Source organism: Cyprinus carpio, chromosome B16, assembly GCF_018340385.1.
Source record: "Cyprinus carpio isolate SPL01 chromosome B16, ASM1834038v1, whole genome shotgun sequence".
In the NCBI taxonomy this organism is placed as follows: Eukaryota; Metazoa; Chordata; class Actinopteri; order Cypriniformes; family Cyprinidae; genus Cyprinus; species Cyprinus carpio.
In genome coordinates this window covers 16,411,583-16,429,288 of record NC_056612.1, presented here as the reverse complement: position 1 = coordinate 16,429,288, position 17,706 = coordinate 16,411,583, and the positions used below count along the sequence as shown (strand labels likewise).

At 35.8% G+C, this 17,706-nt stretch overlaps 1 protein-coding gene across 1 annotated transcript in view; it reads left to right on the top strand.

Annotated features, from left to right (window-relative positions):
- Positions 1-17,706, top strand: part of si:dkey-12j5.1 (probable assembly chaperone of rpl4) — an 82,501-nt gene that overhangs the window by 43,252 nt on the left and 21,543 nt on the right. The window lies entirely within an intron of this gene.

The window sequence follows — 17,706 nt, the reverse complement described above, 5'->3', positions numbered from 1 at the left end:
CTTTTATTTTTTTTTTTTTACCAAAAAATACTAATTACAGCTTCTGAATGGAAGTATTTGTTACATTTCACTCATGATGATTTTCAAAATAATAAATCTTTCTGTCTATCTATCTTACTTTATTTCTAATGACATGCAGAAAAAAGTATAATTATTATATTTATTATAATTATTATAATTTTGAAAATTAAAAATATATATATTTTTAAATAGATAGAAGATGTGCTTGTATATGACCTTTATAAACATGAAAATATCTCCCTGTGGGTGTCGCCAAGATATTTAATTGCCTTAAAGAGATTTTGATTACAGCTCTGACATATTTTATGACTCTGTTTTTGACATATTTTTGTCCCTCTAAACAAGTCAGACTTTACAAACTAGTATAATAATGTTCCTCAACAATAACCAGCACTGGTAGAGGGTTATTATCACACAGGGCCTCATAGAGAGCACCTTCGCTGGTGTGTTTGCAGGTTTTTGTTGGTTTTAACTAGACTATAAATCACACTATGACACTGAAAGGGCCCGCCTGCCCTCTCAGAGTATCGTCAGGAGGGCTGAAGGTCTATAAAGCATGACGTTTAATAAATCCCCATTCCCCGGGTTTTCTGTAAACTGTTGACTGTCTTCTCACAACTTTCAACCTTACTGAACAACATTTGTGTGAGAGCGAATGTTTGAAGCATTTACTCTTTGTGACCTGAAGCTCCATAGTGTCCTTGGCCTCCAGGACCCTATCTTAAAAAACAAAGCCCCATGGCCCCATGAAAAATACATTACAGGGAAAAGCTGATCTGAGGGGGCTGCGTCATAAGGTTAAAGATTCATTCATCCTTCCACAATCCAAATCCATTATGGATGAGCCCACAATGCAGAGCGTTTTGTACAGAGAATAAGGACAGCTTTCTAAGTCTGTGTGAGTTTGGAGAAAAAAGTCTGGGTTGCTCTGTGTGGGTGGTGGTGTGAGTGAATGTATAGACCTCCAGTCACTTCCTATTCTTTAAACCTGTAGGCAAAGATATTTCTGTTATCAGTACTGTCTAATTACAACACAGTTAATCATTGTTTATTAGCGCTTCATCAGGATACATCCTGACAGGACATAGACGGATATGCCTGAATGTGAACAGCTCGTGTCTTTGAAGTTTTGAGAAGTGTTTAACATTTAAACTGAAACTCATTAAAAATAAGAAGGACTTTAATTCTCCTGTGTGTGAATTTCAGCGTTTCTGAATCTCTTAACAGCCTCTGCACTAGATTGAAAGAGATATTCCACTGTTTTCCATTTCACTGGGTTTAACTGTGCAGAACCATGGAAATATGGTGAAATATAAGATGTAATGTTGTTGTTTCTGGCTTGTGTGTTTGTATTTTGCATCCATGGTTGAGCACCCTGTTCACATTGCCGATTTAGTGCGCATACACGCAACGTGCATGTCCGGTTACAGTGAAAAATGATTGGATCCACTCTGCTGCTTTGTTTTTATTCCACGGGCCTGTGTGTATGTGTGCATCGGTGTATTTTTGTCTTCCTTCCTTTTTGCTGAAGGATAAAAAAAGATGTTCTTATAAGGATGTTAGGAAGCGGTGTGCACAGAAGCACAGCCCACTGGCTAGTGTTAGCATGCTCTCCATAATCATATTTCAACTGAGATTATATTAGATGTTAATCGCATTATGTTATCAACTTTACAACATGCCTTTGGCTGCAAATGCGTATGTCTTAAATTTAGACAGCCAGAAGAAGTGTTGTTTGTGTAAAGAATGGACTTCCGCAGGCTGTGGCTTGTGGAAATTGTCACACTTGGGTCTTCTGTTATCACATTTCATCAGAGATGCTTAATCTTTTTTTATCACTTTAAAAGGTCATAAATATGCCTGTCGTGTGTGTGTTGATGCATAAATATGTTGGAGAGTGAGAGAGGGTGTGTGTGTGCGCAAGTGTTAAGATCTCTCAGAGGGGTAACTGCTCCTTTACTTTGTTATATTATTTTATTACATTTTTTCCACTTTAAGTGATTGTTTGTCATTTGTCATTCTAAACCTCTGTTACTTTATTTTGAAAGTGGTGAAAGTGTCTTTTTGTCAATTCATTGAAAGACAATGGAGTCTAATGTTTTCTTAGAGCTCCATTAGACTTTAATTATATAGACAAAAAATGGTTAATATATTTGTGTGTGTTCTGAAGAAGAAAGGATCATACAGGTTGGAAACTACTTGAGGGTAACAGAATTTTGGTTTCTGGATAAATGGTCCATTTATTGGATTAAAGTCTGTGTAAACACTTTTTGAATGAATTTGATCAATGTTTGATTTCTTAGGGGCCAATCTAAAAGCCTTTGATTTGATTTGAAGTGGTCTTGATAGATTCCCCGGATCATCCCGAGAACATTGATACTGATTATGCCATATTCTTTCAAACTTGCAGTCTGCCATTTTGAATTTCTTTGAAACCTACTTTTTCATACTCCTTCTATACTGTTGGTCTGGTTTTCACCAAAATTGGCGAAAATAATAGATTATCTTCAGACCATGCTGGCAAAAAGTTTTTAAAAGCTTTTCTTCTCACCAAACCGTTCTTGAATAATGCATCGATGAAATTGTTGGCATGATGCCAAGCTAATTCTGATGCTGCAACAATTTGGCATATTGACACCAAACTTTTTTATTTGTCATTAGCTATGTTTCCATCACCCTGTTTTTATTCACATTTTGAAGTAGTATGCTTGCTTGAGGTGGTTTTTGACTTGTGTGAAAAAGAGACAATGGAAATAATGGGAGATGGAAATGGAATTTAAGAAAAAATTTCTCCATGCATATCAAAAAAAGTAATGTGACTTTGCGCTATGGGACGGCATAACCTGACTAACCAGCAGACTGATCTTGTTGGACAGCATCTGAAATGTTGTTATGGTTATTCTTAAATGCCCAAGCAAAGGCTGTCATCAAAATATTTCTGTATTATTGCCTCCCAGGTCTGTCTTACATGACTGCGTTCCCAAACTTTCGAACGCAATGACTTCGCAGTGCTTCTATTTGCTTTGAGGTGCAAGTCATTTATTTTATATGAAAATTTTTATATTCAGTGGCTTCTCCTACTTTTCTCAGTGATATTTAGTGCCAGTTTTGTTCTTTTTCACTCATTGGATGGAAACGGTGCTTATTCGCAAATGGTTTATGCGATATTCCAATTTTGTGCAAGTTTGGGTGGAAATCCAGATATTATCATTTCACACTGACCACACAATAAAATTTTTATAACAGAGCCACCTATTGGTCAAAAATGCTAAACAGTTATATTGTATTACTAGCGATTTTTCAGCCATTTCGACTATAATAATCTAAAAAATGTCTTTAGCCACTCGTTGTTGTAGTTGGTCTGATGCTCCCAGCCATGCTAGCATTACTCATTGTTCCGTCTTTGTGCTTGGCCCCTTAATTGCTGCCTGCAGCTATATTTTGATATGCTTTCTTGAAATCTGAAATGATCTTATCATTTGGCAATAGACTTCTGATGGCAATAAGTGAAATATGAATTATGCTAGAATACAGCATGCTAATGTGGTGCAAGTTTTGGGTGAATTTGCCCCAGAATCTTTCACACTATATAGGTCATAATTTTTCAAAATAAGAAAGCTCAACTAAACACTTTTGCTTGCACACGCTGGCTTTTCTCCTGTTTTACACAACACTAATTAACCTTAAATAATATGCCTAGTTAAAGACTTAGTGCTAGGCTGACCTGTGCCTTCAGGACAGATGCTGCATGTGCATGCAGGGGTTTGACTTTATTTTGGTCTGCACCCATGGGAACCAAAGCCACAAATGGGCCAATACTTGTCCATCCATCACTTTAAGAGTGAATCCTGACATCAGTGGTATTTACATATCTAAATGTCAGCCTCCAGATATAGAACCAGTAATTAGCGAGCATTCTTGAGTAACACAATACCTTTTTCTACACCATGGAATGACTGTGGACTATGTAAAAATCAAGTCAAGAACAAGATTGTATACCGTTAACCAGAGTTTATAAATTGTCACTTTCATCCCAGAAAAGATCTGTTAGATAGTTTTATGGGTTAAATACATTAAAGAAATAATTGGTGCACAGGAGTACTGTCATTTTGAAACAAAGAAAGCAATCTGATTTTTTAGAATGTCATTTGCATGGTGTAGCATTAAAGCTAATAATTATAACCCAATGATTAAAATTCTATCATTTATTCACCCTTATGTCATTCCAAACCTGTATGACATTCTTTCTTCTGCATGTGGAAACAAAAAAAGATTCTTTGAAAAATGGTTCAGACCTTTTTCAAAATTGTCTGTCATTGTATGAATGAAAACAGTTGAAACATTCTTCAAAATACCTTCCTTTATTCAATAGAAGAAAGAATGTTTAATGTTATTAACAGGTATTTTATTTTATTTACATTTTTTTTATTTTATTTTTCACCTGTTTTCACTGTTGTTATTGTACTAGAAGTTACAACATTTTGTTCTTATTTGTTACAGTAGTAATACTAAAAAAAATCTGGTGCTTTTTGTCGCCACAATTCACATCAGAGTTCCAGTTAATCAAACAGAATTAGGACTAACCTTAATCAACTTAACACATAATTATCTGCTTTTGTGTTTTTCCATCATTGTGTTTCCCTTTGGTTTGTTTGTTCTAGCGAGGAAGACAAAAGCTGATTAAACTTGTTCTGGATTCATAATATGTCAATTTGACTGAAGCACTGATAGACGTGTCTCTAGAGATAACATTAATTTCTAGTACAATTTCTTCTCTCTCTATTTGATTTAAATCTGCCTAGATGCAATCAGGCTATTTTAGTATAACATTTGTTTAATATATTTAGCTGGAGTACATTGGTTAGTGGAGAACCAACTGGAGAGAGAGGGGAAAGGAGGAAAACTGTGCAGAATAACAAGTGCAGTACTTTCTCAATGTTACGGTTGTGGTGTGTGTTTTCTTGTGGGGACATTCCACAGATGTGCAAGTAGGCCTGTCAAGGGACTGATGCACGTCCTGACTTATCTTTTGATCTTGATATTAATCAAAATATGGCATGATATCACAAGTTACAGGCCTCAAGCTCACACTTAAAAAGGTGTCAGTTTGTTTACTGAAAAATTATAGGTAACATCAGGACTCGGTGGTAGTTGGAATTTCTGATTTGATCAATGACATGGTTGTAGAATACAGATGTATATTTGAGAGCTCCAGCCAGTGATGTATACAAATGTCCGTCTAAAGGGAATGACAGATCTTCTCTGCGTGTCACTGTGGAGACAGCTTTTACTGCTTCAGTTGCAGCATAAGTCTTCTTTCCTAACACCCTTTTTCTATAAGACAATCTTATCTTTGTATCTTTGTTCCTTTGCACATTTAAGTATTTCTTTTTTCATCTTTTTATATGACTTTGAATTAGGGTTAAGACTTGATTGGCTGTCTGACATCGGAAATTATCTGTCTCTGTAGGTTGAAGGCAAGGCATTAAATGGCTAACATTTTAAAAAGCAGTCTTCATGGTTGAGTGGTTGGGATGTTTAGTCTCAAATCTGGAGATTGCTGGTATTGACCTGTTCTGATTTCTTTCTGCTTTATCTCTTCTCAAAGTCTCACTCTGACTTCACAAATGGTCAGAAGTGGCTCTTACATTCTTCCTAGCTGCTGTCATCCTATGCAGCAGTAATCTGTGATTTTTCAAATACAACATATCTTCCATTATTATTATTATTATTATTATTTTTCTGTTTTCATTATGGCACATTTAAAAGGTGAGTTCAGTGCAGATTTTAAAGTAGAATTTGTAATACTTTAATTGACATATTACTTTTACAAGTGTTAATGTATATTTTATTCCTTACAAAAAAAGTTACAAGAAAAAAAAAATTCTTTGGTTAATAATTACCCACTTTTGCAAACATAATGCATCTAACACTATCACAAATCATTTTACAATTAGTCCCTAATGTTTCCTTTGTGACATTTAAATTAGAAGAATTCTCAATAATGTTATAATTAATTTTCCGATGAGGTTAAGTATGCAATTAACTGGCCCAATAAGGCAAGTGACAATTCTTGTTAACTGGCCCGGGCCGAAACCCTTTCATACTGGCCCGGGGCCATTGGGGCATTCTTATTGTTGAGCCTTGGTTTATACTGTGCAAGCTTGCAAACATAAGCTTATAGTGGAGTTTTCAATCATGTGTGCTGCTATAGCTAGAGGGTTCATATGCCATTGCAGGTTTTGCTGGATGGCTTATAGAAAAGTATTAAATCATAAAAATGAAGGAACGGTATTCCCCTCTTCAGCTTATCAGTCCTCTCTAAAAGCTTGCCTGCTTTTACTGGCAGCCGGGAAACATGTTCAACACACTCATGAGCATTAAACTACCAGAGAATGTGTGCTGCATGATAACACATTATTATTGTTTATGCCACAATTTATTACATGAAGCATGGCTGTGACTCATAAAGAAGCTGAAAGAACAGGGAATGAAAATAAACAAGTGCCCATATTGAGATTCATGGATTGAAACATCGACTAAATGAATAATTAATGCTCTATTTTTTTTTTATATTTTTTATATATTTGTTTGTTTATAAATAATATTAGTGTCTATATACACTACTGTTCAAGTTTGTGTTTTTTTTTTAATGCTGCATTTATTTGATCAAAAATACAATAAAAAATGTAATATTGTGAAATATTGTTAGAATTCAAAATAACTGTTTGCTATTTTAATATATCCTAAAATGTTATTAATTCGTTTGATGGCAAAACTGAATTTTATGCAGCTATTACACAATTTTTCAGTTCTTCAATCACATGATCTTTCAGAAATAATTTTAATATGCTGGCTTTGCGCTGAAAGAAACACGTATCGTTATTGTTGAAAACAGTGGTTTTGCTTAATATCTTTGTGGAAATGGTAATAGACTTTTTCAGGATCAAATTTGATAAATTCCAAAGAAAGAGTTTATTTGAAATGGAAATCTTTTGTAATATTATTGATTGGAAAAAGAATCTTATGTAATATTATATTTCTGTTACAATTTAATTCATCCTTGCTGATCAGTTTATTTGAAAATCTCTGGCTGGCTATGCATGGTTGTGCTGAATAAATAGTAAAAAAGATCATATAAATTGTTTAATACAAGTGTAATTTCACTCTCTTTTGTCCCAAAGCCAGGCTACGTTAAAAAGCATGGTGTGGTTAGAAATACTTCTGATGACCTGCATATAAGCAGGCGTAAGATGAATAGAGAAGGTTTTTTTTTTTTGTAGGGCAGCAGATGGTACTTGGGCACAGTACTGCCAAACGTTAGCAATCAATCCCTTGCATCTTATAGTGGTTTACATTCTCAATTGGGATCGAATTCAGCACTCGCCTCAAATTATGCAAAGTAAAATTACACTCCACCAATGAAGCCTTAATCACCAGGGAAACAGAGCCAGCTCATTCAGTTTGGAAAATTCTGTAATTAGAGGCAGAAAATCTCAGGAAGAACCCGTAATCTTTCCTAAAGATGAGATTATCAAGGAGTCATCGCCACCTGACATCCGAGCAGATGTGCGCTCTGCGTTGCCAACAGGGAAGAATATGCCATTGCTCAGTGTTGACTGATGATAGCATTGAGAGGAGGTTAATTGTCTGTCAGCGTGTTTATAGAGGATCAAAGTAGCAACATTAGTGCCATTCAACACTCATCTCAAGAGAATTATTACATGTATCACGATGTTCTCTCTGCTCGAATCGGCACAAGTGTGCGTGATTGGCTGCAATTTTAGAGTTTACATCATATACTACAGATCCGTCCAGGACAGATTTTTGAGTTTCAATTTGTTTTTGAGTTTTCAATTTGTGTTAGTCTGCTTTCAACTTAATTATTTTCTTTCATTGCTGACCCTCTGTGCTTGTGCTCTAACAGAAAGAGAAAAGACTCATGTTTACACTCTAAGAAGACTTGTATCACTGAATCAGATTTTTGATGTGGTTCACTGAAACAAACAGTTCAAAAGGATTGATTTGCAGGAATCCGTCAGATTTCTCAGCACTACAGGGACCTGAGAAATGTTTCACATATGCATTATTAAAAACAACTCTCAGACTGTCCGCTCCTGCAGACAGCTCTTAGGAATACTGCAAGCTCATGCTTACAAATCAGAAATTTAGTCTGGCGCCTCAGCAAATCTAATCACATCCTGGGGGATGCAGAACTTTGTCATATAATATTGTATTCTGTTTGTTGCTCACTCCCGGTCTCATCTGTAAAATGTTACATTTACTGGGCTTTCCCAGTTTATTATGAATTAGTCTCCACACCATTCTCCCAAATCATGATGTGATCATTGCTGCAGTCTTAGTTGTCATACAGCATTAACTGAGTTAACTTTTGTTAAAATAGCAGTACTTTTAAATGAAAAAGTGTGCAATACACCACATTTTAATTCATTATTGAATTTTGTGCATAATGTGATTAAAAAATTTAATCGTTGCCCAGCCCTAATTTAAATGTTGAGCAGCGAGCTCATAGGCTACCGATACAGGAGAGATTCAATCAGCTGTGCCATGTGATGTCATTATATCATACTGAGTTTGATCTATTGAACTGTGCCATCTAGAGTTTCATGCTAGAACTTTGTATTTACATGGACATCAGTAATCTAATTATTTACCTTATTCTGAATAAGACAATATGATTAAAATTTTATGAAAGCTTCCAGTGCAGTTATTGTCATGCTATATGTGCAAACATACGACAGTGGATACAAATCCGCAAAATGTGGTGAAAAGTCCTACACGATGTTAATAGTGTGATTAAGGTGTTTACATACTATACTGCACTTGTCTAAATTCAATTTCAGTTTACTCTGACTATGACTTTAGCCGGATTAAGGTCATCCAAAATCTCTGTTTACAACATGCTTAGATGCTTAATCAGAGTATGGTATTAATCATGTTAATATTAGAGTATTGTTGTCCATGTAGACGTAATCTGTGTGTCTGTGTGTGTGTGTATACATATTATAATGATATATAGTTATATATACAGTGCCTTGCAAAAGTATTCATACCCCTACATTTTTTCCATGTATTTATGTTGCTGCCTTATGTTAAACTGCTTTAAATTACTTTTTTTCCACATCAATCTACACTCCGTACACCATACTGACAAATCAAAATCTGATTTGTCACAGCTTCGGGAATTTATTAAAAATAAAAAAACTGAAATAAGTACGTTGCATAAGTATCCATACCCTTAACTAAATATTTAGCTGAAGCACCTTTATAGCCTTAAGTCTTTTTTGTTTGATGCAACAAGCTTTTCTCATCTACATTTGGCAACTATCTGCCATTCTTCTCCTCACCTCTTCACCTCTCAAGCTCTGTCAGGCTGGATGGGGGCAGATTTTTTTAACATTTTCAGGTTTCTCCAGAAATATTTGACTGGGTTCAATCCCATGCTCTGGCTGGGCCACTCAAGGAAATTCACAGAGTTGTCTATAACCCACTCTTGCTGTGTGTTTAGGGTCATTGTCCTGTTGGAAGGTAAACCTTCTTCCCAGTCTGAGGTTCTGAATGCTCCAGACTGGGTTTTTATTAAGGCTATCTCAATATTTTGGTGCATTGAGATTTTCTTTACTCTGATGAGTCCCTCAGTCCCTGCCGCTAAAAAACAGCCTCACAGCCTGAGGCTGCTACCAGCACACTTTACTGCTGGGATGCTACTCTGCAAACATGATGCTTAGAATTGAGGTTCATCAGACCAGATAATATTGTTTGTCACTGTCTGAAGGTCCTTTAGGTGCTTTTTTGCAAATTCCAAGTGTGCTTCCATGTGTTCAGTGAGGAGAGGATTGAATCTGGCCACACCGCCATAAAGCCCAGATCGCTGGAGTGTTGCAGTGATGTTTTTCCTTCTTTAGATTTCTCCTATCTCCACACATGATCATGGAGTTGTAACTAGAGTGACCATCAGCTGCTTCTTCACCACTCTAACCAAAGTTCTTCTCCATCAGTTAATCAGTTTGGCCAGGAGGCCAGCTCTAGGAAGAGTCCTGGTTGTTTCAAACTTCTTTCATTAAGGGTAACAGAGACTACATGCTTCTGTGACCCTTCAGTGAAGCAGAATTTTTTTCTGAACTCTTTCCCAGATGTGTGGCTTTACGCAAACCTGTTTCTGAGCTCTACAGGCAGTTCTTTTGACCTCAGGGCTCAGGTTTTTGCTCTGATATGCATTATCAGCTGTTAGACCTTTTATTAAGACATGAGTGCCTTTCCAAATCATGCCCATTCAATTGAATTTGCCACAGGTTAACTTCACTCGAAGTGTAGTAACATCTACAAGCAATATGAATGCTCCTGAGCTAAAACTGTCCCAGATAAGGGTATGAGTACTTATGCAATTTAAAACTCATTTAAGTTTTTTTTATTTTTAATAAATTTGCAAGATGGTAAAAAAAATTTGTTTTTGTTTTTTTGCTTTGCTTTACCATTATGGTGTATGGGGTGTAGATTGGTGTGGAAAGAAGGTGATATAGAACAGTTTAACATAAGGCAGCAACATAACGTGAAATAAATGAAGGGGTATGAATACTTTCGCAAGGCACTGTATATTTTTACACATACCCTGTTTTTCTTTTTTATTATTTTTATTAACTGTTCTACATTTATGTTTATGTATTTGCGATGTATTCTATTTTGAATAATTGTTTCTAAATTCTAATCTCATAACGGATGGAAATTTAGAAAAAAAAATCTTCATCTTTTCCCCTAAATTGTCCTGTTAAATATGCTGACAATATCGTTTGCAATAAAAAAAAAATTAATTAGAAAAATCCCAAATAGAAGCATTTGCACTAGTAGTCTTAAACTTACCATAAATATAAATCATTGAGATCACATTGAAGGAGTGTGAGTCGTAACGAAAGTTCATCATGCTGCCAAACATGTAGTATCATTTAGCTCTCTTGTCCTTCAAACCCCCTCACTTCAGATTTGCAAATGTAGCAACATGCACAGGCATTTAACTCATCAGCTGTGGGAACTCTATTGGGGGGCAGAATGATGACATCACTCAATTATCTTCAGTCACCGACATCATGCTGAGATATCACTAAGAGGTTTTCGATCAGCACAGCTTCTCAGCGGGCAGTCGCTATGCCAACAGCGTTACCGGTCTGAGCAACATCTTAACGAGCAAATCTTAATTATGTTCAGACAGGCCCTACAGAGCCCGAGACACCTGCTGACCTCATAGAATGGGAAAAAGAGTGCGTGTGTGTTAGTGAGGGAATGAATGAGAGCGTTCTCAGCACTAATGAGAGTTTAGTAATGTCTGGCTTCATTAACCTGCTGCCACATCTGCTACCTGACAACCTGTCCGTAGCTTTTGATGTGTGTGTGTATGTGGTTAACAAGTGGTCCCAATGTGTTCTATGCTATGAGTGAATGGGCAGTTACGTCAGCTGGTGATCATTATTTTATGAGCAGATACATGTTGAGAACCCCCTCTGTTATGCTGCATTCCACTGAAACTCCAAGTGTGGGATATTACTACTTCTATTAGACTCTGATGCTCAGTAGATGACAAAAAGAAATAAATGGCAATGCAATGTTACCTTTGTAAGTGTTCAATTGTTCAAAAAAAAGTTTCCTAGCGACCAAACTGTGGATCAACAATGCTAGCATTTCTCCTGCAGATGAATATATATATATATATATATATATATATATATATATATATATATATATGATAGGGTATATAGAAGTCAACATTTGAAGTTGATCAAAAAAGTTCTTTAAAGTTGTCCTAAGACAAGAACTGGTATGGTTTTGGTGAAAACTTTGATGAAAGGTTTTGATTCACTTCAAATGCTGACTACTGTATATTTACTTTTTACAGTAACAGCAGAATTCTTGGCATACTTGAGACGGGAGCCCTTTTCTGGCACATAAGATCCCCCCCCCCCACCCCAATTTTTTTTTTTAAATTTTAAATAATAATTATGACATAAAAAGTAGCTTTTAAAAAAATATGGCATAATTGCCAGTTGTCCCTGGAGTTTGATTAACAGGCTATCTGACACATCATAACGCAGAATCTGCCATTTTGTCAAACAAACAAACCAGACAAGAGTATATATTATTGAAACAAGATACCTACTGATGTTCATTCATGTTTATTTCATGCAGTAACTAGTAAAGAGGAAGAGATGATTGGTTCACGTACTGCTTAATTTGAGGTGCTACAGTGATCTGTCACAACACATTAAAGAGCCACAAAATGCTATATTTTGTTTGAATTTCTTAAACAAAAAAAATTTTGGCAAATTTTGAAAGCTGAGACTTTGTTTCAAACCTAAAGTAACCTGCTCTGTCTTGTCTGTATTTTTCAGTGCTCGAGAACATGATGTGTGGCATGAGAGTGGCATGGCTTGTCAGATGTAGCAACTATAACTAAGGGGGCGGTTCTTTGTGAATGGTCAATTAACTTATCTCATCCAAAGCATTATGTCACAAGTGTGATTTACTAAAGCATGATTTTGTTTTTGTCATATAAAATGGGCTTCCATACTGAAAAAATACAGTAGCAACAAATTCTGAAGATTAATGTTTTAAGTTTTTTTCCTACATTTTTTTTTTTATTTTATCAAAAATTGAGCAAATATATTTTCCAAATTTACCACAAATTTTATGCCAAAATGTTTTTTCACCTAGCCCTTTCACTTCTTGTTTTAACCTTTAAGGCAAATTAAATTCATAAACTGTATATTTCCCTCAGTTCCTCCATGCTCTACAAAATCAAGGTTGTAGATCACAAAAGCATTCTTACAATTCAGAATTCTAACTTCAGGTGATGTTCTGTAGCGCTTTTTAAAGCTGAATGTAACACAGCATTATTAGAAATCAACCTGACACTTAAAAATGGATACAGAGACCCAAACCGTTTCGGGAGAGGCCTTCCTGTATTATTGATAAGTCAACAGACAGAGAGAGCACTGGGTTAGTCTAAAATACTAATCCTTGTATCGATTAGTTTGGGACCTTGTAAAATGTGACTTCAGAGAGATGGACTGCATGGAGTGAGTAAACTTGTTGTGGAGTTTGTGGTGTTGAAGTTTTGAAAAATAGAGCAGATTTGTTGTTTTTCTTCAGAATGTAGAGCTGTTGTACCAGTTCAGTTGTGTGGCATCTGCAGGAACTTGCTTCACAAACATCTATATCTGCAGCCTCCATTCCGCCTTTAATTAAGTATCGTCCCCAAAGGCAAAGTCAGATATGTAGAATGTAGAAATAGGATTCCATAAGGATTATGTGTGATTACACCTGTGTGTGTAGACCAATTCTTCGGCTTCTTTTCTTGCCCCGTCTGATTTAACGTCTGTACCCTGACCTTCACTGCTCGCAATCACTTCTAGAAAATCAATAGCGCTGCCGTTGTGGCAGCTGCCGCTGCACTGACACACACCAAGAACAATCGTGTATGTGCGAGACGGAGAGAAAATGCCCAATCTCACCTTCAACTTTCTTAAACGTGTAGTAAAAAGCAATTTCACCTCTGTTAGAAGACAAGAAAAAGCATCGCTCCTCCCTCTGTGAGCTCTCCACACAAGGCGATCTGTCAGAGCGCTCCTTCTTATGAAGCGTGTCATCATTTCCAGAGCTCGTTTAAAACACTCTCCGAGATGATGAGCACAATGCAGCCTGTAGCCCGCTGCTGTTTCTCCTGACAGGTCTCCTCTGCGGCTCTGAAACAGAATGATGGGCGGCATTGTTCTAAAGGTCATTTAGCAGAGCTGCGGTCTTCTCTGGCTAATGATGTCATAATGAGGGGCTGTGTGGGCCAGCGGTTAACAGAGTCAGACAATAGGCTTTTTCATTGCCAGGGTCAGCCTGGTGTGCCGCTAAAGAGACGACCAAATTAAATTTAAGTAAGCTATATATATATATAAATTTTTTTGTGGCAGATCTATATTTTATGATAGTCTCTACTTTTTGGCCTTTATTAATTCCCTTAGTTCTTACACTGAACGCACATTCAAACACGAATCTATTGTGTTTTCTTGCAATTTGACCTTTTAGTAGCTCATGCATTTCCTTTAGAACAGTATCACTCGTGCTGTCTTGCATCAGTTACTGAGAATTTGTAATACTCATATTTTGCAGGCTAATTAAGCCTTTATTCCCATGTGTAAATCATTGCTTCTCTACAGAAGCTGTTTACCTCAATCAGATCAATAGCGCGGTTACTGTAAAGGCTTCAAAAATCAGAATCAATACTGCCAACTTTCAACACTTAGCAGCCTGTTACATGATTAAACTCTTAATTACACATCATTTAATCCCAACGCTCTTCATTTTTGTGTAAATAAAAGCTTTCTAAGATCTGTTTTTCTGTGAGTGCCAAGTGCCAAGTGTTGCATGCCACTGGAATTTAGAATAGCCTAGAATACATTAAGAATATATTTCTTTTGATCATTGGTAATCAATTGTTTGAATCTTTTCTGATAATTCTTTTAAGTGAGTTATGAAACTTTTCAAACTTTTGATTTATGGCTAAATGTCTTGTCATCTATCTGATGGACTTTTAAAGCAACTAAGCAGTGTGTGTGTGTGTGTGTGTGTGTGTGTGTGTGTGTGTATTCTGGTATAGGCCTATATGGTTTATGAGGACACAAATGCTGTTGTTGGCTGGGTTTACAGAAAATAGATTATACAATAATAGACAGAATATAAATAAAGAATATACAAAATATATTCATTTGGTGTCTCAAAACATTAATTTTCCATGGTAGTCTATGATATTATGGTGAGTAAATAATAACCTAATTTAAATTTCAGATAGCCTATTATTCCTTTATTTGCAAAGTAGTCTACTGGACATAGTGTTTTTACACGTTTTAACACAATGGGATTAAATTAGTGTTATAATTAAAACATGAACTCACAAAAACTCATAATACTTAAATGAACTAACTATTCATTCATTTATTGAGGTAATTGTTGTATGTTGCTAGAGCTTGGTAAAATTTCAGCAGCTGAAAATTGGAGGAAAATGTCAAATATCTGCTTTGTCTGTGCGCAAAAACTGCTTAGGGTGCTTAAACTTGGTCTGACTCAAAACAAGATTAGGTCAGCACTGGATCTCATTTAAAGGGACTTGCTGACCAAACGGTATTTTTGGCAAACAGGAAAGGTCACTGAATAAATTTGAAGGACAATTTTCTTGTGAATGGGTTCAAAAGATTTTATTCAAAATATAATTGCCTTCAAATGCATCTTTCAGAAACATTGCCATGCCCGCAATTGAATCTTTTACACAGCTGGGATACTTTCATTATGTTACACCAATTTCCTTTGAGAGTGATGGATTATTAACTATATTTTCTAGAATTGCAAAACTTTATGTTGCTTCCTGGTATGCTTCATACTGAATCTCGAGGGTGAAAGTTTACCAAAACTTAATTTAACAGATTTGTGGTTTATGACTAAGTCTTGGTAATGTTTGAATAACATCACAAGTAACTCTATAAACCTGAAGTTTTTCATGTATGCCTTAATTTAAAATAGCAGTGTGTGTGCAAGCCAATTTATACTTAAAGTAAATATAGCTTATACCATAGATGACTTGAGCATCCATATACAATGTATATGTATATGCAGTATGTGTGCAAAGTGTGTGTGTGTGTGTGTGTGTGTGTGTGTGTGTGTGTGTGTGTGTGTGTGTGTGTGTGTGTGTGTGTGTATAATTAATAAATATGGTAAAGTATTAGCACATCTAGTGTGGCTAAACACAAATGGATGTGCAATTTAGCACACAAAGAGAGACAGGCAAATAGGCAAGGGGAAAAAAAATAAAGGAGATATGAGGAGGCATAAGCAGGAGTTGAAAGTAAAAATAATCACTTTTCAATGAACAGGCCTCCTCATGAGTGTGAACATTAATATTAATGGCTGCATTCCTCTGATTCCAGGCTCACTCAGACAACGCCTTTATTTGACCTGACAATTACAGCCCCACAAATACAATAGGGTTATTCAACATTTCCCTTTCACTGCTTTTCATATTCAGGCAAATAAAAGAGGAATTCAGATGAAAAGGTATTTATTAGAATTTAGGATAATTCTCTGTGAAAGGATGGATAAAAAAAAGTCTTGCCCCCATGTCGTTCTCAACCCATATGACGTACTTTCTTCACTAGATCAAAACAAAAATGTTTGACATAGTGCTCTTTTTGTACAGTGCAAGTGAATGGTGACCACAGGCTATCAAACTTCAAATATAAAAAGCACTAGATGTACATCATGAATTAGTCAAGTGATTCTCAAACTTTTTATAACAAGTACCACCTCAGAAAATATGTGGCTCTCCAAATAACGCCATAATGACCAACATTAAAATACAGTATTGTAGTAGACCTAACTATTCAGCTACAACTCTGCACAGTTCAAAAAATTATGCAGTTTTATTCCTAATAAGAGTATTTATTGTTGTCAGCCACTTCAACATTGTAAATACACAGTTTGAACATTAACACTGCACTGTGCTTACAAACAGGTAAATAAAAAAAAACTTAATGATTAAATTAAAATGTTTCACCTAAAAGTTAAATAAAATCTACGCTGTACTTGCATGTTAAAACAAACAAACAAACAAAACTGCTCAAATAAAGATTAAATTACAATGTGTTTTAGAAATTAATTTGTTTAATTTAGTGATTCCTCTGAGTACCACTCGTGGATTCATCCTGCAAAACAGGCTGAATGAAGGACACGATACAAATACAAATACAAACAAATACACACAATACAAAGACTGTCTACTAAGAATCCTTCAAACTGAGATGTCCTTCGATGGAACTTTATGATGTGGCAGCATAGATATGGATGCATCCTCCCATTTGAGAACCACCTGATTCTCAATTCTGACTGAAGTCTGATTTATAAATAAAGGACTCTTTTGAACCTGTGCTTTAAGTGGATCCAAATGAAACTTACTTAAGTTACCATTTGAATTAGTCTGATGAATCCTTGCTGTAAATCGCCATAAAGTTATCATTTCTCCCAGTAGACTGTAATGTGTTACAGAACTGGTGGATTACTCACATGTTGCAGAATCAGGAAATCCATAACCAGCCCTAAACACAAAATTATCATAAGACTTAAGAAGATTTGGAATATACCTCTGGAGTCATATGAAGCACTTTTATAGTCTTTGTTGCCACTTTTAAAGCTTGACAATACTTGGGCTACGTCCACATGAAGCCAGAGCTTTCCCTATCCTTATCTTTTTTTCTCCCTCGTCTCAAAACAAACATGGAACAATACATTTATTAATCTGTGTTAATGTTAGTTAATAAAAAGACAATCATTCAGTGTTTGTTCATGTTTTTGTTGCTGTTACGTAGTGGTGTCTGACTAGGGGCGAGACGTGGTCTGATGACGTCATCGTTTCAGAAAATATACGGATTCGCTGTCCACACGAAAACGCAAGGGTGGCGTTTACTGGTTTGTTGATTTTGTGGTTTGGTTAAATATATTTTTGGTTTAATTTTATAAAAACACAGTGTGGATGAAACGGCTATACGATACAAAATTTATGCGTTTACAGCTAAACGCGTCTCCGTGTGGATGGGGCCTTAGTCTCCATTCACTTTCGCTGTATGCAAACAAAACTCTTTC